Here is a 26,287-nt window from a genome sequence, read left to right on the forward strand (position 1 = left end):
TGACAGTACTAGGCACTGCCCAAAGAACCAACACATCTGTCTTGAAAGCGCAGCCAGAGGGATGAACCACAAAAATGTGGGTGAGGGGAGACAGTGGATGGAGTAAGATATGAAAATAATTATAATTTAAAATTTATCCAGAGTTCACAGAGGTGGGACAGTGGGGGAGGAAGGGGAAAGAAAGAGTTGATACCAAGGGCTCAAATGGAAAGAAAATGGTTTGAAAATAATGAAGGCAACACATGCACAAATGTAACTTATACAATTGACATATGGGTTGTTTTAAGAACTGTAAGAGCCACCAATAAAGTGATTAAAAAAAAGAGCAGAGCCAGGGTGCTCCTTAGAGGCGAGAATGGGGAGACTTGATCTTGTTGTGTACTTTGGACATGTTGCAGGAAAGGCCAGGCTCTGAGCAAGGCCATCGTGATTAATAAAGCAGAGGGACAACAACAACAGAAAGAGAAGGTCCGTGACAAGATGGATTGACTTTGTGTCTGCGGCAATGGGCTCAACATGAAACCCATTGTGAGGTTGGTGCAGGACTGGACGGGGTTTCATTCTATTGTGCATGAGGAAGCTGTGAGTCACAAACATCGCGAGCAACAATAACGTCATGGTTTGAAAATAATATTCTGTTTTCTGATAACTCTGGGCCAGGGTCCTATCCTCCACTGTGGGTGCTATTCACCCTCTAGACTCAGGGTGAAAGCCCCTCTGTTTTGGACTTCAGTATTACCTACTTTGTACACCCACTGAGGCAGCAACTCTGCTCTATCAACTTTGGAAGGCTCCATTTAAAAAAAACATTTCATTGGGGTCTCATACAACTCTTATCACAATTCATACATACATCAATTGTGTAAGGCACATTTGTACATACATTGCCCTCATCATTCTCAAAACATTCACTCTCTACCCAAGCCCCTGGCATCAGTTCCTCATTTTTTCCCCTACGTCCCCACTCCCCACTTCCTCATGAACTCTTGATAATTTACAAGTTATTATTTTGTCATATCTTGCACTGTCCGATGTCTCCCTTCACCCACTTTTCTGTTGTCTGCGCCCCAGGGAGAGGTTTTATGTAGATCCTTGTAATTGTTTCCCCCTTATCAACCCACCCTCCTTTCATCCTCCCAGTATTGCCACTCACATCACTGGTCCTGAAGGGATCATCCGCCCTGGATTCCCTGCGTTTCCAGTTCCTATCTGTATCATTGTACATGCTCTGGTCTAGCCATATTGTAAGGTAGATTTGTGATCATGATAGTGGGGGGAGAGGAAGCATTTAGGAACTAGAGGAAAGTTGTATGTTTCAACGCTGCTACATCACACCATGACTGGTTCATCAGCTCCACGAGACCCTTTTGTAAGGGGATGTCCAGTGGCCTACAAATGGGCTTTGGGTCTCCACTACACACTCACCCCCTCATTCACTATGATAAGATGTTTTTGCTCTGATGATGCATGATAACTGATCCCTTCGGCACCTCGTGATCACACAGTCTGGTGTGCTTCTTCCATGTGGGCTTTGTTACTTCTGAGCTAGATAGCTGCTTGTTTATCTCCAAGCCCTTAAGACCCTAGATGCTATATCTTTTGATAACTGGCAACCATCAGCTTTCTTCACCACATTTGCTTATGCACCCACTTTGTCTTCAGCAATTGTGTCAGGAAGGTCAGGCTCCATTCTTGTAGTCAAACAGAGCATCAACCCAACCCACTCATCTTTGGGTGATGACTCTATTGCCCTGGAATGTCTTAAAAGAAGTCTCACACTTGAGAACTCAGTGGGAAAGATTCAACTCTCTGAAACTTGGTGACTGGGCCCCCATCCTTTGAAATCCAAGAGGCACTGCTTCCTAGACATACTCTGGGAATATTTCTTGTGTCTATTGCTTCAACTTGGCTAGGCTAGGGTTCTGAGAAGTTTGTCAATAATCCCTCACAATGTGATCTAACACAAAATAATCAACTCCATGATGGGTTCCAACATGCTAGAATCAACTTTGTGAACAGTCAACATGGTTTGTGGAGGACTGCAGCCCTGGTAGTCAGGCCACAGCAATTGTAAAAAAGACTCTTCAGGGTGTGGTCTACTCCTCTTAAGGCAGGCTCTCAAGGACAGCTTGTCACTTCTGTTGGATCTGGATCCTTCCATATGGCCTGCTGATCCCAGGAGCCAGCAGTGGCTTGCCAATGTTGGATTAAAACCAACTTTGCATTCCACCAGCGTATGGTCTTCCTGCATCCTGATTTGCCAGTGCCCTCGGCAATGTGAGTCAGGAAAAGGCTCCAGCTTACCATCTGACTCTACGACGTGAATCAGAATGAACTTATTAACTTCTACAACTGTGTGAGCCATTTTTTTATATAAATTTCTTCTAGACAAATCCACATACAAGCTTCACTGGTTTTTCTTCTGTAGACAATCCAGCTGGACACAACCCCTTTATTTTCTTGGAGGACAACAAATGCAGGTCCTTTGGCCTCTTCCTTGCCTGTAGATGATGAGAGGCAGTATTATTTTAATCATTTGTTTTCTGCAACCTTCAGTCTAAGCTATGCGTTTTCTGCTCTGGTAGTTCATTAAAGTCATCAACCACAGGGAGATTATTTAACCGTGCCCTTAGTGAACATTCTAGAACACTTTACCTCATTTTGTTCAATATGATTTTCCAAATCATTTTCCATTCTATAATTTGTTTTTATCATAAGCAATAAGGGATTTATTATAAACAGCAAGGAGAAACAATGTGATCACTTTAAGCTCTTGTTTAGAAAGTGCCTCAGGTAAATATCCAGGTTCATCAGTTCCAAGTTTTACTGTCCCCTAAACATCGGAACAGAATTCAAACAAATTGGGCTTTTTGGGGGTCACTGCATAAAAACAACTTTCCTTCACTGTCCAATAACATATTCATAATTTTTGCTTAAAGCCCCAGCAGAAGCAAGTTTAACATTCAAATTTCTAGCAACTTACTGTTTTTGGTGCCAAGTGATGATAAAAGAGACATTTTCTGTGTCTGAAGTAGTTTATTGTGCCACCCTGGCCGATAAACACATGTGGGGTTAATTGAAGGGCAGAGGGATAAATGACTCAGTGAGCCTCACCTTTCTAGTTCTCTGGTATCTTGCTTTGTGATGGTGGGACCAGGATGCAGTTGCCTTAGCCAATTCCCTGCTTTAGCTGGCAAGGCTGACTTCCTGCAAGACATCCCTGAGGATAAGCCACATGGACCTACCCCGATGCAGCCCTGGGTGCTGGAGCAGCCATGTGGAGACCCCCGCCAGCGCCGAGATGCGTACATGTTCACTGACTCCACTTTCCTCCTGCAGTCAGCATCATGTGTCTGTTTTGTGAGATGGAGGAGGACTTTGTGGATTGGTGTTAGACATATGGGTTAAGGTTGGACTTGTGGGCTTGGGCAGCACTGGGTTGGGATGCTTTCTTGATGTGCACTTAAAAAACTCTTTCGTATACAAGAGTTTCTGTGGATTTGTTTCACTAGAATACCCAGACTAATACACTGGCTCTCCTTATTTTTTCCTGCAAAAAACCAAAATCCCCAGATCTTCCTTGGCTGTCCATAATTCGACCAACAGACTCTTCAAGGCAATCTAGTAGTTTACTATTAGGCAACTGAAAATCCTTCCCACTACCACTCATCACTCAATTCCCAAACCACACTAGCAACCGTAGTTCTTGGTAGCAAATGGCCCATTATGGAGGGTTGCCATAAGGAAGGCTGCTGACGTAGAGGGCACATGTTAGGTGCTAACCACTGGTTCAAATCCACCAGCTGATCCAGGTGAGGGTGAGGAGAATTTATGCTCCCATAGGATTTACAGGCTTGAAAGCCCCAGAAGTCCCTGTGGCCTGTTCTCTAGGGTCACTGTGGGTTGGAATGGACTTCACAGCAGTCAGTGAGTGCTGCTGGCTAGCATTTGCAGAACTTTATGTCATTGCCATGTAGGAGGCCAGAGTCTGAATTTAGGGCATCAACGTTTGGAGAAGGTTTTCTTTTTCTGTTAGCTCTGGAGGAAAGTCATTAGCTCCTCTCAGTTTCTGCTAGGCGATATTCCCTTTTTTAAAAAGAACTCTTCGATCATATGCACCTGGGGGAATACAGGCAAGCCCCAGGCTGACTAGGGAAGGGCATGATCTTCTCCCTCTGCCTCCAGGTCTGCTTGGCACTGCTCTTGAGGTCACATCCACGAGTGGAGGTCAATGTCGGAAAGGACAAAAGCAAGGAGGGAGAAGGCAGGGCTTGCACTAGTCTCAGACGGTGGACGTCAGAACCGGTTCACTCAGCAAGGTCCTAGGAGCCTTCCACCCCACAGTTTTGTAAATGCGTCTGAGCCATATTCCTATCCTGAGTCATGCTCCACTCTTTGGCGGGACCCTCACAGACTAATTCACAGTTTTTGGTTTTCTTCACAGCCTCCTCAGCAGCTTCTCCATCATCATCTCCCTTCGGATTTGATGTCTGTTCATCCCATTAGCCGATGCAGCATCAGTTGCTTAAATCTCTTCTGGGCCTGTGGCGCCCTTCAGCTGCTACCACATTGATATCTTGTGTAGTACCGCCACCCCTGTCAGGTACAATTGCCCAGGGTTGGCCTCAGTCTTGAACTTCTTGGATGGGTTGCTCACATTTTGAACTCTCTCTACAGATAGGTGTGCCCCTATGAAATATCTTCTGAAACTTTAAAATTTTCTGGACCTTTCTCTGTTCTGCTGTAAGTTTGCGGACAGCATGGGCCTCTTCATGAGCTTTCTGTCATTCTGCCAGTTGAGCTCTGCCATGGGCTTCTACCTTGGTGGGGTCTTGAATCCCTTCTGTTCCTAATTAGAAAGCCTCACTTTGGGTGATGGAGGAGGCATTGGGGCCAGTGTGGAATACCTTCTGTGCGTCTTTCCTCATTTGTCTCTGAAGCTTCCTCTGTTCCTCCTTGGTGGGCTGTACGCCCAGAGTAACTAGTGTGTCACTGGCCACTGGAGGATTGGGCTGGGCTGGATGTTCAACAAGATTTGTGATTCCAAAATCATCTTCTCTCTTGGGAATTTCCTCTGTAAGATCAAAAGCTTTGGGGGTGATGCAGAAGTCCCACCACTCCATTTCAGAAATACCCTCTTCCTTTAGTTGTTTCTTAGGGGCAATGAGGGCCAGCTTAGTTGAAGTACGAATGCCTGTTTTTCAAGCTGCCTGGGAGATTTCTGCCTAGAGTTTCTCCAGTTGAGCCCTGCTCATAATCGTAAGGCAATCTTCTCAAATGTGCCTTTGTGGTGGAATTTAAAAGTGCGTCTCTGGTATAGGGAAGGGACAATGGAGACTCAGGGATCAAAGATTGTGCTGGCCTCCATGTCTTCTGGTGGCTGTTCTTTAAGCTATTGCTTGAGCTGTTCCCACGTCACAGCATGAATATTGGCTTTCAGAAGAGGCAGCCGGTGTATCACCCCAATCTCTTTGGGTGTTGCCTCTGTAGGGAGACTCTGCTCATCTAGAATCGGGTGTAGGCTTAGTTTGAGCTTTTAACTCCAACTTTCAGGGGAGCAATGCCCATAGCATGAAAACTGGTCAGCCCACCATGTGGGCATTGCCAACCAGGCGTGGCTTCAGTGCCAGCTGGACTTGGATGCGAGCTTGCAGTTCAGCTGCTTTTCTTGCCTTCTCGGTGGCATCCTTCATGAAGGTGGCAGCTTGGGAAGGCTGAGTATTGACGCCAATTGGAAGTCACTCTGGTTGGGAGGAAGAAGGAGTCTTTGCCTGAGGGGTAGGTGGGTTGATGCAGCTCAGCTGTTTGTCCCTCTCCTCAATTTGTCCCATTGCTGCTTCCATCATCTGATTGTTCTGGAGCTTGGTCAGCATCCTAGGGCTCTCTGATGGAGGCCCAGGGATCACCTCTGGCTCTTCTACTACCTCCTCAAAACGGGGTATCTGGCACTTCTCTACTCCTTAAGATTCTTTGGAGATCTCAGAGCCATCACCAAACCCCTCCTCTAACTCCCTCTTTGTGCTCCTGTCGCTGCTAGACTTGGAATGCTCAGAGCTCTGGCCTTCTTCTACAGCTTCAAACAGTCTGTCCACAAACTGAAGAGTGGAATCACCAAGGAAAGGTTTCAGATGGTCGGTGGGTTGTCTCCGTCTTGTCCATGCCCTTCCCCACAGTTCAATGGTGCAGTGACCACTGTGGGCTCTGAGAAGCCCCATCCCCTCTCCACTGTCTGCTCGATCCATGGTCTCAGCTCATCCAGCTCCCTTTAGACAGCACCGTTTTTATTATTTTTAAGGGAGACGGATCGCTCAAAGGAAAGTCGATTCGACACCTCACAAACTTCAGCCCCGGAGACAGATCCCAAACATTACACCCTAAGTGATAGGGTTTCTTTTGTTTGACTTGTCACCTCACTCCTTCATCTCTGCTTCATTTGCTTGGTTGTTTAATCTATTTTATATCTCAAAAGAAATGGCTTAAGACCTACTCCTTAGTGCTCTTGTATCACTGACAGGAAAAAGATAACCCAGACCCAAATGGGATTATAATCACTGGCATAAACATCAGTATTTAGAACACATAATTTTTGAGGGGCACAAATCAATTTCTAAAAGATACTTCAAATGGCAGAATATCTGTACAGATGGACAAGTGTGCAAAAGTGGCCCAGAAAGTGCAGCAAAAAAGAGTCAGAGGAGAATGTGAGAGAAAAAAATCAAAAGGAAATGAGTTCCTAAGTAAGATGGGAATTACTGTGGGAAATCAAAAGCTGAAAAATGATCCCACGGATGTAAGAAACAGTGACCGTGGTCCTGAAGAACTGCTTTGTCAAATCATGTAGAAATGCTCATTCATGGATTGTACTCGGGGCAAGTGGGAGTTTAGACAGTTGAAATAAGGAATGCGTGCAACTTTTTCAAGGCATTTGGCTATAAAGGCAATAAAGAAGTGTTTGGAAGATTTCACTCTATGCTCATTATATTTACATCGATGTAAACCTGTATTACCTGATGGATTCCCTCTATGATGTCAAATTCCTTTTCATTTGACTTATGGAATTCTTCAGAAAATCATACACAACTCAACTGCCTCAGGCTGAAAATGAAACTTGTCACAGTTCCTTTTGGCCCAGACCCCCTCTTCCCTGCTGTGACCTTCAGATCAGCAAATTACATTTTTTTATTCACCCAGATCCTCAACAGATAAATTTTACTTCATTCCCACTCCACCATTTGCATAACATCTTTATTTGTATTTAAAATTCATTTCTCCAATTGGCAGCGCAAACTGCCAACTTTTGGTTAACCTCCAAGCACTTAGGTAACCACTATACCAACAAAACTCTTTGCATATAGAATGCAGAACTTTCTCTTTGCGTGTAGAATACAGAAACAAAATAATTGTTTGGGCTGTCTGTGAACCTCCTGCTTCCCTCCCCTCGGGACTATTTGTAACCCTATGTATAACAGAGTGAAACACTGTCTTGATACTTAAACTTGATACTATGTTGCAGCTCATTGTTGCAGCTACTGTGTGAATCCATCTCTTAAGGGTCTTGTTCTATTTCATTGACTGAACACTTTATCAAGCTTGCTTTCTTTTTCCAGAGACTGCTCCTCTTGATGACATTTCAGAATCATATGAGACAGAACCGCACCATTCCCATTCCTAAGGAGCATTCTAGGTGTACTTACTCAAAGAGAGATTTATTTGTTCTTTGGGATGATCACGGCACATTCAGTATTTTTTGATAGCATCATAATTAAAATGCACCTGTTCTTCAATCTTCTTTATTTATTGTCCAGCTTTCATATATATATATAATCATATATATAATCATAAATATACTCATATATATCTCTGGTGTTTGACAATACCTTGGCATGAGTCAGGCACTCCTTAGCCCTCAAAATGACATCTTTGCCCTTTAACACATTAAATAGGTCTTGTGCAGCAGATTCGCGCAATGCATATCTTTTGATTTCTTGACTAGTGCTGCAATAAGCGTTAATTGTAGATCCAAGTAAACTAAAATCCTTGACAACTTCAAACTTTTCCCTACTTATCCTGATGCTATCTACTGCTCTAGTTGTGAGGACTTTCTTTTGCCCTTTCACATGCTGAAGGCTATTTTCTTTGACCTTTATCAATAAGTGCTTTAAGCCCTCTTGACTTTGTGCCTACCACATGCTGTTAAGAAACAGTCTTCCATTCGTGATGCTGCTTTATTTTTCATTGAGTCTAGCTTCTCAGATTATTTTCTGAGCATACAGATCAAGTGACTGATGGAAAGGTACAAAAAGGATTCATATCTTTCCTGATATTAAACCAGGTAGTGTTTCCTGGTTCTTTCTGAGTGGTGAAATAGTCACTTGGTCTAGCTAGCTCATACTTAAGTGTTCTGGATTCCAGTTATTTACAGAGCTATACAAGGATGTTTTTTAAATGTCTTTGCAAATAAATAACATAAATGAATACCTTACTGTTAATCTCTGACATCAATAATTATATATATGTTTCCACATTCTATTCTGAGTTTGGCTTGAATTTCTGGTAGTTTTTTTTTAATTTGGCAATTAAAATTTGGCAAATTTAAAAATTAGCTGCTGCAAACTTTTGGTATTTCTTGATGATTTTCATGTTCTGTTGGGTCCTCTTTCTTTGAAATGGGCATATGCCTATTGGTTGGCATGGCAGTTGTCTTGGCATAGACTGATAGGTGCTCCTAGTGCTGCAGCATCTTATTGAAACACTCAGTTTGTATTCGATTCCTGGAGCCTTGTTTTACACCAATGGCTTCAGTGCAACTGCTTTCAATGTTATTGATCTTGATACCTACGACCTCTTGAAATGGTTATATGTTGACCAATTCTTTTCAGTATAATGGCTTTGTGTCTGGCATTTTCTTCTGATGTTTTCTGCATTCGTTTTGTCCATAGAATTATTCAATGTTACAACTTGAGCCTTGAATTTTTTCTTCATTTCTTTCAGGTTGATATGTGCTTTCTAAAGTTCTAATTGTTGGATATCCACCTGCAGAAGTATGAAACACGACCCATATCTCATGCCACAAACAAAAAAAACTCAAGGTGGATCAAAGACATAGATGCCAAACTCAAAGCTATCAGGATCGCCAATGAGAAAAATTGGAACGAATTCAGGAGTCCTAGTGCAGAAATGAAAGACAAAATAAATGAGTGGGACCTATTAAAAATAAAACACTTGTGAACATTGAAAGACTTCATTAAATGAGTAAGAAAAGGGCCCTTAGACTGGAAGAAGATATTTAGGAATGACATAACAGAAAAAGGACTAATTATGAAAATCTACAGTACTTTACATGCCTGCAACAAGAAAACAACCTCATAACCTTCTGAGAAGTTGGGCAAAGGACCTGACCAGGCAATTCACAAAGGATCACACTCTAATAGCTAGTAACCACATGAGGAAATAAACACATGAGGTCACTAGCCATATGGGGAATGCAAGTCAAAACAATGATGAGATACCACCCAGAATTGTAGCATTGAGAACAACAAATGTTGGAGAGAGTGTGGTGACATTTAGAATTCTTGTCTACTGCTGGTGGGCTTTTATATACCTACAGTCACGGTGGAAGGTGATATGGCAATACCTAAAACAGAAGGCAATAGAAATACCATATGACCCAGCAACACCATTCCTGGGCATATATTACCCCCCCCCCCCAAAAGAAAAAACAGACACATTCACCCCCATGTTCATTATAGCACAGTTCTCTAATAGCAAAAAGCTGCAAACAGCTTCCATTCCCATCATTCGACTACCGGATAAAAACTCTGGTGTGTACACACAATGGGATACTACACATCCCTCTAAAACAGTGATGAAACCAAGGAACACCTCAACAAGTGGTAGAATTTGGAAGACATTATTCTGAGCAAAGTTAGCCAAGAGCAAAAGGGCAGATAGTGTATGAGTCCACTGCTGTAGGAGCGTGCAGCAGACTGGGCACAAGCTCAGGCTTGTAGGGCAGCGGGTCTCCTGACTGGGGGGCCAGACAGCTTGGTAGAGAGCCTGACCGGTACCAGTGATCCACATACCATTGGCTCTAGGTATGTATTTTGCAGGTCACTTGTATTTTAGAGGGCTCTGCCATATGCTGTTGCTGTGAACTGGAAATAACTTCATGGTAGCAATTTTGAGTTGGAGTTGAGACAAATTCAACATTTTCTGGTGGCAGACAAAGGATACGGATGTAGACACAGAAAGTGTAAACAAAACACTTGTGCACTTGGAATCAGGTGTAAGTGTCACATTTGAGAAATTTATGGCATGGATAGGAATTGCTATATCTGTTATAGAAGTCGTATGAGTGAAAAGCATAAAATTATGAATTTCTCACTTACTCCCCACTACTATTTGAAGTTGACTATAATTTCCTATTATGTCAGTGGTGAGTTCTTAATATTAATACATTATATTTTGTTCGAAGCATTAACTGAACTAAGTATGATGGTTGGACCCAACAAAGCAAATCCATTCTGTACAAAACTATAAATATTATTATCTAACCGATCTAGATAGAAAAAAAATCATTAGGTGTTCTGTGGAAGGCAAATTAGTCTTATGAGGGGAAATTTCCTCCCAATACGGAAGTGCATTTGAAGTCGCAGAGGAGCAGGTCCTCCCCTGAGGTCGTAGATGGTAGGGGAGGGGCAAGGCTTCCGATGTACCTTCTGCAGTCACAAGCTTTGTCAACGAGTTTGGTTTTGAGGACCGGAGTGAAGCAGGAATGAAGTGAGCATAATGAATGAATGGATTGGGAGAGATTATTCTACAGGTGAAGAGAAGTCAGGGAGGCAGGGTAAAGGAAGGAATCAGCAGCGGCACGGCCCTCCGGGGATTCAAGAAAGTCCGTCAGAAGCAGAGTTGAGAGAAATGGTTGAGCTTTCAGTGAATTCCTTCAAGTTTATAATCTCCGTCTGAGCAAAGCATGGCACGTTACCTACCTCCCTGCCCGCCGCCCCCTCTCCCTGCCTTTCCAATAAATCATTCATTCACAGCCCTGCCCAGGTAGAAAAGAAATGGTCCCATTTTGACTTCTAACTGGTACTTCCCCATCTCAGTAAGAGGAATGAGTTTTCACTCTATAAATATCCTCCAATTGTGAGTAACGCAGTAAGAAGATGTCGACACCTGTCTGGCAAACAACAACTGTTTTATTCTTGGCATTCAGAAACTGTCACTTCTGGGTTTCCTTTGTGAGAAACAGTTCCCATAACAGCATGCGAAGCCAGACCTCTGGGGGACCTCCTGTGGCGCCCTGGAATCTTCTTTGCTTCAGAGGTAGGGAGGAGGATACCTACCATCCTGCCCAGGCTCCCTTCTTGTCACACACTTGTATCTGGAAATGGGTCAATCCCCTCAACCCACAAACAAATCTACTCTTCTCCCAGATTGCAGTAAATTGTGTGGTATTTCAAATGGAAAAGTGATATTTTTAAAACTATTAACTGATGATGAGAGGAGAAGCTTATTATAAAACAGTCTCATAGTTTGTGAAGTAGAATGTGTCTCTGGGCATTTCAAACATTGAAATAGATAAATACTTTATGCATTTCAAATGCATAATATTCATCCTTACATACTTGCATCTATGTATATTCCTTTTAAAATATCATTCATCTTAAAATATCTTCTTTGTAATTGCTCCTTAGATATATATTTCTCCTTTCATGAACCCTAAAAGCAAGCAGGTATAAAAAGATATTTAAATTTAAATGAATTACAAAATATTTTATAAAACTATGTACAAATACACTTTATCTAATAAATACACTTTGCAATTGCTCTTAGCTTTAAATGATCATATTCTGGTTATTTACATATATGACTTAATGACAATATCGTCCATTTATATTTAAAATTTGGTTAGATAAAAATGATTATCGGGGCAGAGTAATGTCTGTGTAATGTGAGGTTGTGACAGTAGGCCACGGTCTCTTCACATTATTCTATATTTCTAGACCTGCTGAAAATAGCCCAAATGATTCCATTATACAGATACTTTTCATAATAATGTTAAATTACCTTTACTTTTCCATAAGTTGCACCTAATGATTCATGTTATATTCATCTTCTTTCTGCTGCTGGTTGAAATCAGAACTGCCATGTGATTTTTAACTCTAGCTCTTCCAAATGTATCCAGCCTTTGCTTGAAAAAAGTAAACAAAGAAATTGGAGCGAAGTTTAAAGGAATTTTGTAACCAGCCAACAAAAGATGAAAAAAAAAAAGAATTCTCCACAAGAAAGCCCAGATTTGACATTCTCTAATGTATTTAAGTCAGTTAATACACTTAAGTTTTGTTCCACTATAATACAATATTATGACATTAGGAGTATAATAGAATTTTAAGAATTCTGTCTTTATAAATATACATTCCTTACCCTGGTGTGACTAGTAATTAATTAAAATGTAACTTTATCCTACTACATTGGAGGACAAAATTCTACTTAATAAAATTATGAAAAAATTTTGTTTTAATTTCCTTTTAGTAAAATATGACATTGACACGTTTGACAAATGGAATAGTTTGGTTTTCAGATACATGTTTTTGCATGGTTTGCGTCAGACTGGATTCATTCTCGGTCAGATAGTGCATTAGAAATACGGTTTCCTTCTCCGCAGTCACCTCTGGGTGTGGATGATGCCCAGCTGTCTGTCTTTGGCAATTCCAAGTGTGATCCCCCCAGTCAAGAAACTATCTTATTCGTGCGTTGCATGTTGTGACCGGATGTCATTGAGCCCATCCGGACACAGGGCTGAACGTTTTACAGGAACACACCATTAGGTCTTTTCTCCTTGGGAGTCCCTGGCGATTTGCATCACCAACCTTTCTCTTGGCACAACGTCACCACTGTGCTAAGTGAAAGCTTCTCTCCATTTCCTAGTATCTATTTCTTCATTGCTATGACCCACATTCCTGGGTGCCCAATCGAGAGGCTAGCACTTCTGAAGGTTCGTCTGGTGGTGCCATGGAATAAGAGGCCTGACAGTAGGCTTCGGGACAGATTACAGTCGGGACAGCATTATGGAGTAATGCTGTTGTCGCCCCAGGAGCCACTAAATGGGGAATCCACTCAAGATCGGCTAAATAATCACATTATATGCTAAGCAATTTATGGGACGATGTTTTAAGATGATCCAATAAACCCACACCTCATCAAGTCCCCTCTAGACTGCTGTATTATTCTTTTCTCTACACCTTATTATATAGTGTTCCTCTGACAGTGTCTCTTAGTCTGTGTCTGTCTAGCTTTTGGAAGGTTCATTTGTCCTGGGACTCCAGTCTTTGGATGTATTTTAGAAAAGCTTGATACTCATAGTTTTTCCATGGGAAAAGGATGGACATTTCTGATGTTTAGTTATGTCTCTAAACTGCTATTCTAGGGCTCCATTTTTAATATTTAACTGTTCAGTCAATTTTCGGGTTGATTTCTTTATATGGACCTTACAGTTTATTTTTTTTAAATTTATACCCTTTTACTTTAACATGCGTGATTGCACATGTCACATATTAATACAGCGATAATAACTTCTACATCTAGAATGCTTTTTGTGAAATATAGCATTGCAATTTGAAAAAGAGAATATTGTGTTTCTGGGGTCAAGTTGCCTCTGAATGATTGAATACTGGCATGATTAGCATGGTGCACTGAGGGGCATTTTTATGACTCCCCAAACAACCAAAGATCAGTGAATAAGCATAACAACCAATGTGCCTGCAGGTGCAATGGCAACTCTACTACAAACCTAAGCGATATCAGTTCAGATCCACCCAGCAGCACTGCAGAAGAAAGTCCTGAACAACGCTTCCATTAAAACTGAAAACTAGGGGACGCTTTCAGTTTGTAACTTATGTGCCTACCCTAAGGTGGACTGAATCCAACAACAATTAGTAATCATAATAATATTTTAAATTCTCTAGTAAAAGGCTTGCTCAGAGTCTCTTTCAATATTTCTATGGCTATTTTCAGAGAATTGACTCTTTGCTATCAGCTTTAAGTCACTTAAATTCCTTTAATAAACTCTGGCTGAAAACAATTAGAGATAGGAGTTCAGGTTAAGTTGCTGCCTCTGTCTTGAATCTATATTCTTGTAGCCTTAGGTTCCATGCTTGACCTCTAAGGACTACTTTTTCCCCTGAGTCTGCACTAGTGCTTTTTGTCAGTTTACTGCATTCAGCATTTTGTCTTACGACCATCTCCACTTCCTGGAGACATCTGCCTTAACTATGCATCTACAGGGGATATTCTGCCTCCAGTATATTTTGCTTCTGTTTTTCATTTGTTCCACTTGGTTTGCCCAAATTTACACTGGATGGTATTATTGAATAGAAATTTGTTCTTCATATAGGCCACAAAAAAAAAAAACGTGGCTCTTATTTGAACTAAACTGGTGGCTTTAGTGATTCTTCTTCAAATACGTTTATGCACGTAGAGTTAGATAGAGTAAAGGCACTGTTGAGTTTATTGAGTGTATAACAAAACAAGCCTTGTGTAATTTTCATGACTGTTAATATGTGTGAACCGGTCTCATGTAAGGTTTCCATCACCCTTACTGTCCCTCCTTTCCACCAAACATGTCTTCCCTGCGAATGATCGCTCATGCTGATGTGTCTAAAGTAAGTGAGAAATAAAATGTTCTATTGTGATTCATAAGGTTTCTATTGACTAATTACCAGTAGATCCCCAGTTCTTTTTTCTTCATCTGTCTTGATCTGGAAGCTCTACTGAAACTTGTTGACTTTGGCTGCCTCTTGTCATATTTGAAATACCAGTGGCATCGCTTCTGGTATCACAATGACTCACCAGTTGCCACAATACAAGCTGACAGGTGGTAATGTTTCCCCCTACCTGAGTCTGAAGTAAACCTATGAAATCTACTAATGATGAATTCTTCAATTCTGAAACTTTATCACTTGTCTTCTTAATAAGCAACTTTAAAGTTCACCTTGTAGAACATAATGTTCTTGCTGACAATTTTTTTTAAGTTTAGCACTTATTTATATTTCACGTCTTTGTTACTGCCTCTTATGAGGGTGAGTCACAAAGTACTGCTACCAGTTGAAAAATACACAGAAGGATTTATTCCAAATAAAACATATATACGGATGTTGCTGTGATCAGAGAGCGGTTGCAGACATGTTCTCTACACAAATGTCATAATTTGTCTTTCTTATTAGGGGGCTTCCAAAAAAAAGATCTAATTATAATAGTGGCTTGTAAACAGATGTGTTGGGCCAGTTAAATTCAAATCAGAGTTGAACTCCAATGTTTATGGTGATTCCTTCAGGATCTCCAAATGGGTAATCTTGATATATCTTACTGAGGGACACAGACCACTAATCAGGGCTTATTATTGAAAAGTTTAAGAAAATTAAAAAAAAACTGTAATGGTGAGAAAAAGGCCAGGAAAATTGAGCTATACAAGTCAAAATTCACATATTGTGTTTTGTAGCCAGCCTAGACTTGGATGCTTTCCTTTTCTCAGCAGTGTGTTAAATCCTATAAACATTGAGTAAATGAATGACATTAGCAATAACTCCTTTATCTGCCAGGAAGATTACTGATACTGTTCTCCAACATAAAATGACAATGATGTCTCCTGGGTGAACCAGAAACCTATATAAACCATAGGTATATGAATAGAATTAGGGCTCACACTTAACACTAGCCCCTAAGAACAATTAACTCTAATGAGTTTGCCCTGCTCGATGCTCACCCTCATGAAGAGATCACTAAAGACATGGGTGCTACAGCAAGATGTGGGGAAGAAATTAGGTAGTGCCTGTCTGTCAGAAAGAGGTTTGTCTCTCAAACAAGCAGCTATCTAAGTGAGATGCCAACTAAGTTCTCATGGAAGAAGCACATTAGACTGCGTGATTCAAGGATTATAAATAATATTACCCAAATCTGCAGGAGGGGATGCTATCAGAGATTAAATTGTGGACATCTGGTTTGCAGAAAGCTATGGATGACAGTGGAACTCCAAACCAATTTTCAGGGTCCACCCAGAGCTTATTCAGAACACTCCATTGTGCTCCTGTGGAACTTGTATGTGGATGAAGAGGCTATAGTGAGGACAGAATCAGGGAATGTTGGCAGGCTTAAAATGAGGAAAGGTGTGTGTCAGAGTTGCATCCTCTCACCATACTTATTCAGTCTCTATGCTGAGCAGATCATCAGGGAAGCCGGATTCTAGAAGAAGAATGTGGCATCAGGACTGGAGGAAGAGTTATTAACAATTTGTGATAGGCAGATCTGAAATTGAGAAGAACTTGGAGTACATGTTGATGAAGCTAAAGGACTGCAGCCTTTATTATGGATTAAAAATCAATGCCAAAAAGACACAAATCCTCACAACAGGACCAATCGGTAACGTCATGACAAATGGAGAACAATTTGAAATTGTCCAGGATTTTGTCTTGCTTGGATTCAGAATCAATGCTTATGGAAGCACATCAAAATGTATGGTGCATTGGCTAAATCTGCTGCACAAGACCACTTTAGAGTATTGACGTATAAAGATATTACCTTGAGGACTAAGGTATGCCTGACCCAAACCGTGGTATTTTCAATCACCTCATGTGAAACATTGACATTGACTAAAGAAGAACAGAGAACAATCGATACATTTGAATTGCAGTGCTGGTGAAGAATATTGACATTCCATAGACTGCTGAAGGGACAAACATCTGTCTTAGACTTATCGCAGGAGTGTTCCTCCCAGGGAAGAAGAGGGAGACCTTGTCTTACACATTTGGGACATGTTTCCAGGAGAAGCCAGTCCCTAAAGAAGATCATCGTGTTTGCTAACGTAGAGAGGCAAGCAAAAGGAGGAGACTCTGAATTGGATACAGTGACACCATGACTGCATTGATGGCGGCATAGGAACCATCCAGAAGATGCATACTGTTGCTGTGGGTCAGAACCGGCTCTGTGGCACCTAACAGCAACAACACATAGCTTAAGCCTCAGGTGAATCCCCTCTGATTGTAGTCACCTGATACAAATAAGGTCATTATCAAGCAAAGAGCCTTGTATACTAAATCATGGAAGATACAGCTAGGCTACAATGTAATTTCATTTGCTTTCCCTTTTGACCCATTTAAACATTGTTTTAGATAGAAAAAAAGGGAAGGAAAATGCACAAGGACTAAATCCTGGTGAATTCCCTCTGACCATAGGCCAGGAGTGGAACAGCCTTGCTATCAGAGAGAGTACAGTGGAAAGTAGATTATTGAAGATGCGATTAGGTTAAAATAAACACCCACAGGACAGGGAGAGATTGGGGGAAAGTAGGGGAGTGTCGACAAACCCAGGGATGAATAAGTGATCTAAAATTGATGGCAAGGGGAGCATAGGATGCTTGGGGGGAGTGGGGCCTCGATCAAGGGCAATGTAGCTGAGAGGAATTACCAAAACCTGAATAAAGGCCAAACATGGTGGTGGGTCGGGAGGAAAGTAAAAGGAAATAGAGGGAAAAGCTGGGAAGCATAGGACAGTTATAGAGGTCTAAATACAGGCATGTATATATGTGAATATATTTATATACAATGACAGGAAAATAGAACTATGTACATATATTTATTTATTTATAAAGTATTATGGTAGAAGGTGGACATTGGGCCTCCACTCAAGTACTCCCTCAATGCAAGAGCAATCCATTCTACTAATATGGCACTCTCTGAGGTTCACCTTCCCTGACATGATCGCTGAAGGCAAAATGGGTGCATAAGAAAATGTGGTGAAGAAAGCTGACGGTGCATGGCTATCAAAGATATAACATCTGGAGACTTAAAGGCTTGAAGATAGACAAGCAGTCATCTAGCTGAGAAGCAACAAAACCCACATGGAGGAAGCACCCCAGCTGTGTAATCATGATGCTTTGACGGATCAGGTATCAGGCATCAAAGACCCAAAACAAACCAAACAAAAAATATACCAGTGGGAATGAGGAAGAGCGCAGAGTGGAGACCCAAAGACCATCAGTAGTCAATTAGACAGCCCTGTCAGAATGGCCACAAGGAAGAGAAGAGCCAGTCAGGGTACAGTATAGCACCAATGAAGCACACAACCTTCCTCTGGTTCTTTAATGCTTCCTTACCCCTACTAACATGACTCCAATTATATCTTACACATCTGGCTAGACCAGAACATGTATACTATTACAGGTAAGAGCTCACAACACAGGGAATCCAGAACAGATAACCCCTCAGGACCAATAAGGGGAGCAGCGATACTAGGAGGGTAAGGAAAGAGGGAAGTAAGGGAGAACCAATCACAATAATCGATGTATGGCCCTCATCCCAGGGGAACAAACAGCAGGAAAGTGGGTGAAATGAGAAAACAGTTGGCATAAAACATGAAAAAAATATAAGTTATCAAGGAGGCATGGGAGAGAAAAGGTAGGGTAGGGAGGGGGGAGATGAAGAGCTGATGTTAGGGGCTTAATTAGAAAGAAATTTTTTGGAAAAAGATAATGACAATGTATGTTCAGATGTGCTTAACAAAATGGATACATGTATAGATTGTATAAGAGCTGTAAGAGACCCAGTTAAATAAATTTTTTTTAAAAGAATTCTCTTTAGAAATTTCTAGTTCCCGAACCTATCAGGAAGTACCAGTCCCTGAAAAAGGTCAACATGCTTGGTAAAAAAAATCAAAATGAGCAAACTCACTGTCATCAAGTCAATTCCTCCTCATAGTTTCATAGACAGAAAAACATATGAAAACAACGTCAAGCTAGTAATTGTAAAAAACCCCAATTGCAAACAAAAGAGAAAATATCCAAAAATAAAACAATTTCTAAATTGGTCAAAAGATAGGACAAATAATGTGTTGATTTTTTTGAAGCATCTTACTGGGGGATATATCTTTGATAGCCATGCACCATCAGCTTTCTTCACCACATTTTCTTATGCACACATTTTGTCTTCAGTGATCATGTCAGGAAAGGTGAACCTCACAGAGTGCCATGTTAGAAGAAAAAATTGTTCTTGCATTGAGGGAGTACTTGAGTGGAGGCCCAATGTCCATCAGCTACTGTAATACTTTATGAATAAATAAATATATGTACATAGTTCTATTTGCCTGTCATTGTATATAAATGTATTCACATATGTACATGCCTATATTTAGACCTCTATAACTGTCCTAAGCATCCCAGTTTTTTCCTCTATTTCCTTTTACTTTCCTCCCGTCCCACTATCATGTTTGGCCTTCATGAAGGTTTTCATAATTCTAAAGAGCATTCTAAAAAGCATCTAAAACAGAGTTGTGTGTCCAATATTGGCCTTATGTGTGTGTGTGCGCTAACATCCTTCATCTCCAGTGAACTGCTTCTTTTCCCCGCCCCCTTCTCTCTACAAATATATATGAAATTTATATATATATTTACATATATTTTCTTCATTATTGGCGTTTCTCTTTCTTTTAAGATTCACTACCTATTAGTGAGGATCCCTGATGCTGTCATAGTCAATCATTGGGCTGCAAACTGCTAGGTCAGCAGTTCTAAACCATGAGCTGTTCTGAGGGAGAAAAAGGAGGCTTTCTACTCCTATAGTTACAATCTTAGAAACCCACCGAGGCAGTTTTAGGAGTCACTATGAATAAGAATTGATTTGATATCAGTGAGTTTTCTTTCCTTTTTAAATATGTCAACAGAAGTTGATGATTCTATTTTCCAAACTTGTATGGAATCTTTTGATGCACATTTACCACCATCACCTCTTGCCTGTTTCTGACTGATGTCTCCTAGCAGTAAGGACCTGGACAGTCTGAATTCTGGGGTATCCCCTTCTAGTCTTACTTCAGCCCCCTCGATTGCTGACATCCTGTTTCTTCAGAATGACATACAGCTCCATGTGTCATGAGCACTGCTTCTCACGCTCTCACGCTCTGCCAGGGTTTTCTCCACTTGACAAATGAATACACAAGTGCCATCTCTCCTGCAAAACACAGCTCAAATGCTCCCCGTTTCAGTAAAAATTCCCTGGTCCTCAAAATCAAAAGCAAACTAGCTCCTTGGAAACTCAAAGATCTATTTATACTTTTGTTACATCATTCTGTTTTAAACTACCTATTGCTATGTTTTAAATTAATAAAATAGAACAACTTTGTGTTGTAAGTTGAGACAACACCGAGGTATAAATTTTGAAACAGAAGTCTCTTTATTTCCCTTCTTTGGTCTATCCCTTTATTCCAACAAAAAACAGTGGGTAAAAATTTCTCCTACTGAAAACATATTTTTCAGTCATATACCTTTTGATTTTGTTTTTTTTCAATTGCTCTCACTTTGCTGAATGTTAAATTACTTTTACCTTCCTGAAGGCAGTCAGTATTGTTACCTTTTATAGCATGCAGTATCCATATAATAATCACAATGTCTTAGATATTGACAGTGTACAGCTAGTTTATATCATGGAAGAAAAAAACCCCAATGATATGCTACCAGAATTGTAAAGAGATTTCTTATTGAGCAGTGTTTAAACTGTAATACAGTCTATGATATATAATCAAAAGTCAGCACTTAAGCATGGATTTCTATAAATTTTTGTTATGCACCCCATAGCATGGCAATTTGTTATTGAGCTGATTTATAACAACCATACCCATCTCCCTTTTTAAGAAACCATTTAATTTTAACAAAGTACATGCCTAATGTTTCTGTCCTTGACCTTCTTATAGATATTACTGAAAAACCAAGCTAAAAACTCTGTAAAATCTCATAAATTACCTCACTTCTAAAGCTTACATCATCCTGCCTCTTCCTTGACAACTGTATTAATTTTATGAAGTCCCTTAGCGTCATCCTCAGCCATTCATTATCCCAGGTCTAAAACATAGTCCTATATAGACATTTGCCAAATTGCCCTTTTAGCCATCTCCGAATGACGATTTGACCTTGAGGTATTCTGCATTCTATCCCTGGCTCCTCGACGATGCACTTCTTCTCCTGCAGTCCATTGTTCCTTCTCATAGGGATATTATAGGAATCCAAAGTCCCACAACAGAAACAAAGACTAATGTAATCACTATTCATGCATCAGCTAGAATCATACAGTTCTATCAAATCAGTCCACGGATCATTCTGCTTCTCCTACCATATTTTAGCCCTGAGGTCATAAACTATTTCCCATCCCAATCATAGCCTTGCCTTATTCACACCTCTTTCTCAAGATTCATCCTTCCTTAAGATCCCTGCCCCTTTCTCCTTCATGATAAAGCTGACAATTTGAAAATATGGGTTTGATGTGATAAATGTGGTTCTCATTGAATGTCTGTGGATCAGGATATTATTTTATTTTTTAAAAAAGAAAATTGAGGGTAGAGTAACTTTCTTAGGCTCCACCATGAACAGTATCAGCCTACCTTTCCTTGCTCAATTACTCCATAAATATTTACTCAGAGGCAAGCACCTTTTACGCAGCTCCCTGTGCCTCAATTCAGAATCACGTTAGGAAAAGGAAGACCAGACTACATGTTTTATGAACCAACACTTAATCTCTCTTATGCTTGTGTCCAAGAACTGAGAGATCATAAAGGAAACATGAGATGGCGAGGAGCTGCTACTAGCCACTGTAGGCAGCCACCCCACATTGGGCTCAGGCATAAAGAAAAGGGGCTGATGGTGTCATAACACAAAAAGAGGAGAGCTCTAAGGAGCTGTGAGGCAGCTTCCTGAGAGGGTGGTGTTTCCTAGGATTGCTTGCGCCCTCAGGTAAGGCTGGTTAAGGGTTGAGCAGAAAGTAGTTGGGATTTGAATATAGGGCTATTATCAAAGCAACCAGGACAAGGACAAGGAGAGGAAGGATAAAGTCTTGTTTTGTGGCCCTTCCTGCCTCTTAGGCCTCCACTAACTGTAAAAGATGCCAGGAGATGTATCGTTCCGTATTTCCAAGTGTCTGCAGGTGATGGTCACACAGACAACCTCTTCACAATTAAACCTTCAAGTATATTCCACCATGTAAAGAAAGCACACACACACACACACTGCAAAATGACAAATCACCCATTTAACCCTAGATGTGGAAGACTTGCAAGCTGATCTCATAAAAGGATCATTTTTTATCATTCTAAGTCTCATGGGAACTCTTAAATTAAGAAATACTGCGATCAGTACATTAACTATCTACAGAAATCATTATAGTCAACTTGAGGTCCCTGAGTGGTAAACAACAGATACATTCGAGGTTGAAATCCCTGCAAGAGACGCTTCAGAAGACCTATCTGGTGATTTAGCTCCCCAATACTTCAGCCGCTGAAAAGTCTATGGAAGAGAGTTCTCCTGTGATATACATAGAGTTATTGTGATCCGGTTCATTGCATGGCAATTAGTCCATAGTAAGCTTTCATTATATCATTTAGGGAATGTTTTATCCAATAGCACACCTCACAAATATTAGCGATTAAAATATTCTACCTCAAAAAAATTCTTCCTCTATGATCCGCCATTCCTGTTAGATATCACACAGTGTTTCCTACTTTCTCATATTTACAAGTGCAGAGACAAAGGAGCACAGTCAATTAGACAGACTCAACATTAACACTGGGTGAATGGTAGGAAGCAGGTGGAAGATGTTCAGGTATAGAGATACTAGTTCAAAGAACTAGTTTAGTTTATGTTCTTTATATATCATGTTTCTAAGTTAAAACTAAATAAAAGGTGAAAATGATTCTCCTCTGCTCTTTAACCTTGCTCCATCACCCTTCAAAATGACATTATGTATATCCATTTTCATAATTAAAAAAAATCCAACCTCAGAGGCATAACCAATTTTATTATGATGTAATAGGAAGGAAAAAAAATTTAAATGACCCTGTTTCAGAAATGAAAAAAAAACTAAGGCAAAGGCATGATAAAATTTTTGATTGGTTTAAAATTAATTTGGAAAGGATAAAAGCACCTGACACAGCAGGTGGGGCCTGGAGTGAGTTGCCAAAATGATAAATATGATAGCAATGTAAGGTATTAAGCATTGCGGCATTTATTTACATTTTGACAAATTTCGCCTTAGGCTGATCCCATGCTTGAAGTTCCTTCAAATGACCCTCAATCCATGGTGAGCCCAAACTTAATGAAACAACATGCCGCTAGGTATTGTGTCATACCTATGATCAGCTGTGGAGCAGACATGGTACTTCATCAGGCAGTCATTGGGTAATGTTCAGAAGTAGAGCTCTGACCTTTCTTCCTAGTCTACCTTGGTCTAGTTATGGCCTAGTTAATTAAAGCATGTTGGGTTTTTTTGGGGGGGGGTATTTAGAGGGATCGGTGGTAGCATGGTAGCATAACCCAAGTGTAGCTCGGTTCCTTTCCCACCCCACTGGCACAGGAGACTTGTATTGCTATGATGCTGAACGGGCTGCAGGGCTTTGAGACTAACTCAGTGTTCTGCACCCTATTTTTCTCACCAGAGGCTGCTTTCCTTTGACGTAGGACATACTAGATTAGGGACCACACAGAGGGTAGCCAAACAGGCATCATTACACAGGCTTCCTACTTACTGAGCGCTTGGGGATATTCCCAAAGGTCTTTTGTGAAATAACATAAAGTATCTTTTACACAAATCAGCTCCAATTCTTTATGGCTTGGGTAACCATCAGAGGGCTGATTCAGGCAGAAACGGTTGATCTCCTGGGACTGGGATTGGAGGGAGCCAGGGATGATGGTTCCTGCATTGCCTGGGTGGACAGAGTGCCAGGTTGGCCTGGGGAGATCAGTATGGTGAGGCGCAAAGGGTCAGAGGGCACAAGAGTGGACTCCATGAAGTTGAATAACCAAAACTCTTTCTTCCCTGTAACCAATCCAGGCAACCTAGAGGGTCCCAACAGTCTTTGGAAAGCCCCACGCGGCCTGGAGGCCAACACCGACTGGTGTTTGTGCTGACGTCCTCCACACATTTCAATTCGTGCTCACCTTTTTTCCATCCCTCTCTCCTCGTGCCAGTTGTCCCAATGTTTCTCGACATCACATTAACTCTCCTCACAGTACAATAATCGACTCCAATCTGCTATTATCACGCAAAGAGAAGAGGCAAAGTGCTTGTAATAGGATCCAAATCAAATCACTTTCACTTCAGTCGGCTTTTGCTGTGGAGTGAAGGCTTCCCCAGGGAGCTTCAATACAGAGAAACACCTGCAGACACAGGCTGAGGCCTGCGGAGTAGATAGAACACGACAGGCCCTGCTGGCCTGTAGCATCTCTTTATTTACAAGCTGGTCACCTCCAGAGTAATGACCTCAGGCAGCCTTTGATAAACTTGAGACTAGAAGGCAAAAGGAGACTCCAACTCTCCCTCTCTCCCCCCCACTTGGAGCATCATGAGGGCTGACAACTCACAGCATCGGGGCGACTGAAATATTTGCCCCAGTGGGTTTGGTTTTGTATGAATTACTGTTGGTTCTTTGAGCAGAACACTCTGCCAATGGCGTGTGTGTTATTTTGCCTAGGAAACAAGAATGTTCAAGGCAAATAGAATCCAATGTAATTCAGACTCAGAAAGGGGGCGAGAGCGTAAAATCCAAGCATCCCTTTCCTCTGGGTATTTCAGATATGACAGGTGTAGTCCAACCTACTGAATTTCACAGAGGGTTGTGATTTCACTTCTTCAGAGTGGAGTCCTTGGGTTGTCATCTATTTTGTTGACTTCTCATGTGTATCTCTGGTTGGCAAATAATATTGCATACATTTGTCACTGGTCCCTGACTTCCCAGTCAGACATGGGGTTTGACTTAGATTTGGCAGGAAGATCTCATGGTTGATATGTACACTGTGCCAGATGGAAGATTCCAGCTACCTAGACTAATTGACAGCTTCACTAAGCAAGTTAGCAGATAACCAATAAGAGCACTGTCTTTATTTTGTAAACCTATTAAGAATCATGGAAGAGATTTCCAAGAAAAATAGGATAAAAAGTGCCCAAAGGAGTCTCCTTTGGTGTTCTTTCACAAGGTTTCTGTCAAACTCCAAAAACAGACAAAAATCTCAACTCTGAGGAAGCCAGTGAAAGAAGCTGAATTTGCATTAAAGTTTCACCCCTTAGTAGCCATGTGTTTTTGGACAAATTACTTACCCTCTCTGAACCTTAATTTCCTCACCAATGAAACTTTTCTACATTCACCAGCATGAGCATTTCACAAAGTCTGATATTTGAAAGATTCTATAATCTTTAAATCATTATACCAATATAAGAATTTGTAAGTTTTCTGTTAGTCTGGGTACTTTGGAGAAACAAATCCACAGAAACTCATGTATAAAAGAGAGTTTTATATGAAGGTTAAGTGTGCATCAAGAAAACATCCCAACCCAGTGCTACTTAATCCACAAGTCCCACATTAACCCATTTGTCTGACATCAATCCACAAAGCCCTCCTCCATCTCACAAAACACACAGTCATGCTTACGGCAGGAGGAAAGCCGAATCAGTGAATGTGTCAAGCATCTCAGCACTGGAAGGGGTCTTCACCTGGCTGCTCGAGCACCCAGGGCTGCATCAGAGTAGGTCCATGTGGCTTCTCCTCGGGGATGTCTTGCAGGAAGTGAGCCTTGCCAGCTGAAGCAGGGAACTGGCTAAGGCAACTGCACCCTTCGACCATCACAAAGCAAGAAACCCAAGAACTCAAAAGGCGAGGCTCACCGAGTCATTTATCTCGCCACCCTTCAATTAACCCCACATGTGTTTATCAGCCAAGTTGGCACAAAAATTAATTCATTTTTAACAGTGCTGTGTGATAAAGTTGTGAGAGGACACAGCAGTGCCTTGTTTCTAGAAGTCAATAGAGAAGAACCAAGTAAGACCTTTGTCAATTTGAAATATGGAAGATTTCTCAGAGGTGGTTCTTCTACCATAATTAGGTTGCTGAGAAAGCTATGTATAACAAAAACCACAATCTCACTGATAGGACAGCCTGCATATATGGTCCATCTTAATGGAAACTGGAACCGCTGTTTGGTCTTCCGGGGCCAACTCTTGGTGCTTCATGAACCGAGAGAACACAGGATTCAGAAAACCTGATAAATATATAAAGTTCAATGTTGTGACTCTGAAAAGTGATTCAGGAGTCTGTGAGAAGAGAAGAGGAAGAATTACCAAGGGGACGCCTTGGAGAGTTTCTGAGGATGAAAACCCCTCCATCCAAGCCCTAGAGGTGGACAAGAAGCTCTTTTTGTGACTCAACCCCCTCTCCTCCACCCGTCCTTCCCAGCCCCATTCCCGACTGAGTATCATCTATACAA

At 41.1% G+C, this 26,287-nt stretch overlaps 1 pseudogene; it reads right to left on the reverse strand.

The window, feature by feature from the left end:
- Nucleotides 1–4,322: 4,322 nt before the first annotated feature.
- LOC142457096 (U4/U6 small nuclear ribonucleoprotein Prp3 pseudogene) overlaps nt 4,323–26,287 on the reverse strand; it is a 30,988-nt pseudogene continuing 9,023 nt past the window's right edge.

The sequence above is a fragment of the Tenrec ecaudatus genome, chromosome 9 (assembly GCF_050624435.1).
Source record: "Tenrec ecaudatus isolate mTenEca1 chromosome 9, mTenEca1.hap1, whole genome shotgun sequence".
NCBI classification, from domain to species: Eukaryota; Metazoa; Chordata; class Mammalia; order Afrosoricida; family Tenrecidae; genus Tenrec; species Tenrec ecaudatus.